The sequence below is a fragment of the Hippopotamus amphibius genome, chromosome 1 (genome assembly GCF_030028045.1).
Source record: "Hippopotamus amphibius kiboko isolate mHipAmp2 chromosome 1, mHipAmp2.hap2, whole genome shotgun sequence".
NCBI lineage: Eukaryota > Metazoa > Chordata > Mammalia > Artiodactyla > Hippopotamidae > Hippopotamus > Hippopotamus amphibius.
The window spans coordinates 234,221,981-234,224,720 of record NC_080186.1 but is presented as its reverse complement, the minus strand read 5'-3'; positions in this window follow the sequence as shown (position 1 = coordinate 234,224,720).

The following is a 2,740-nucleotide window of genomic DNA, read 5'->3' as shown; positions in this document are numbered from 1 at the left end:
ATCACAGCAAGATCTTTTTTGATCCACCCTCTAGAGTAATGGAAATAAAAACAAAAATAAATAAGTGGGACCTAATGAAACTTCAAATCTTCTGTACAGCAAAGGAAACTATAAGCAAGATGAAAAGACAACCCTCAGAATGGGAGAAAATATTTGCAAACGAATCCACAAACAAAGGATTAATCTCCAAAATATATAAACAGTTCATGCAGCTCAAAATCAAAAAAAACAAACAACCCAACCAAAAAATGGGCAGAAGACCTAAACAGACATTTCTCCAAAGAAGACATACGGATGGCCAAGAGGCACATGAAAAGCTGCTCAACATCACTAATTATTAGAGAAATGCACATCAAAACTACAATGAGGTATCACCTCACACCAGTTAGAATGGGCATCATCAGAAAATCTACAACAGTAAATGCTGGAGAGAGTGTGGAGAAAAGGGAACGCTCTTGCACTGTTGGTGGGAATGTAAATTGATATAGCCACTATGGAGAACAGTATGGAGGTTCCTTGCAAAACTAAAAATAGAACTACCATATGACCCAGCAATCCCACTCCTGCGCATATACCCAGAGAACACCATAATTCAAAAAGACACATGCACTCCAATGTTCACTGCAGCACTATTTATAATAGCCAGGTCATGGAAGCAACCTAACTGTCCATCAACAGATGAATGGATAAAAAAGATGTGGTACGTATATACAATGGAATATTATTACTCAGCTGTAAAAAGCAATGAAACTGGGACATTTATAGAGACATGGATGGACCTAGAGACTGTCATACAGAGTGAAGTGAGTCAGAAAGAGAAAAACAAATATCGTATATTAACACATATATGTGGAATATAGAAAAATGGTACAAATCAACTGGTTTGCAAGGCAGAAATAGAGACACAGGACTTCCTAGGTTGCCCAGTGGTTAAGAACCCGCCTGTCAATGTAGGGGACATGGGTTCGAGCCCTGCTCTGGGCTCAAAGCTCATGCTCCACATGCCACAGAGCAGCTAAGCCCGTGAGCCACAACTACTGAGCCCGTGTGCTGCAACCATTGAAGCCCACGCGCCTAGAGCCCGTGCTCAGCAACAAGAGAAGCCACTACAATGAGGAGCGTGCACACCACAATGAAGAGCAGCCCCACTCGCATCGACTAGAGAAAGCCCGTGTGCAGCAATGAAGACCCAACACAGCCAATAAATTAAATAAATAAATAAATAAATAAATAAATAAATTTATTTAAAAAAAAAAAGGAAAAGAAATAGAGACACCGATGTAGAGAACAAACATATGGACACCAAGTGGGGAAAGTGGGGACGGTTGGGGGGGAATGAACTGGGAGATTGGGGTACCAAATTGTACACTCTAAATATATGTAGTTAACTGTATCTCAATAAAAGTTCTTAAAAAAAAAAGATCGGAATGGGGCTTGAAGGAGTTGAGAACAACTCTGACATTTTGGTTTGAGCCCTGGAATAATGTCATTTACTGAGTGGGAAAGATTGTGGGAAGGGCATGTTTTGAGGACTGTGTCATTAGCTTGTCTTTCATCTTGTTTGAGATGCTTATTAGCTATCAAAATGGACATGTCATACAGGCCACTGATTAACAAGTCCAACAAATTAGGCATTAATTAAGTGGAAGAAACACCAGAATTGAGTCACAGGCAAGCGTCTGTCCCTGTGAGAAAAGCAGGATAATTTTTTCAAGCCTCAGTTTCCTCGTCATTGAAATGGGAGCAGCAGCAGGTATTCTGCAGGTTTAAGGAGCAGGTAAAAGCACGAGCACCGTAATTTGACCAACAAACAGCAAGTAACAGTCCTTCATTCTTCTGCCTAAATGGAGTCATCAAGGAATTAAGCCACTTGACCTACCAGCTAATTTCCTTGGGCTAAGAATCAAAGAATATCTGAGTATAACCAAGCTTCACGATTTACAATTTAGAGCTATCGCATAGAACTGGAGTAAAGATTTAATTTTTTTCTATTTTGTAGAAGAGGAAACAGATTCAGAAAGAAAGCTATTTTTCCAAAGTCACACAGCTTTGAAGATCAGCTTTTCCATTATTTTTAACCTAACAAATTGCATATTTAAGGATATCCTCAAATATCTTGACTATTTTCTAACACTGATTCTAAAGAGTGAACATTTTCCTTCTGTGTTAACAAACCATTTTTAGGAAGAGGTTCTCAAGATTCAGTTTTTAGAGAACATAGGTCTAGAATAGGGCATCCTTACCAACGATAGCAGCCAATACAGCCGGTATGAATGTATCATAATGAAGGATGATACCCCTCTGGATTTACACCTACTGAATAGATCTGCTTGACCGATTCCCTAGTGATGATCTGACACTTCTACTCTTAGGCTCATCTAGGGGGTGAACGATAACGGTCCTATTAAGTTGCTTATTGATCAAAGAGATATTACCGAACTCTGGTTTGATCTTTTGGTGCTAGGAGCTCTGAGAAAAAAATTAATATAAGGACACTGTTACCACAACTCTTGGATTTCAGTTTAATCCTGAGTCAGTCCTGAGGTCCAGAGGGCTGTTGGTGCTTTGACAGTTGTTCGCTGGATTAGGAAGTGGTTGTTGAACGTGACGGGTAAATTGTGACCATGAAGGGAACAGTGGGGATCAGATGCTTTCACAGACTTGTACACGCAGGCTAAATTATAAAGCAGGCAAAGAATGTGGTGTTCTCTCCTTCCCCCACGCCCATCTCTGAATCTTC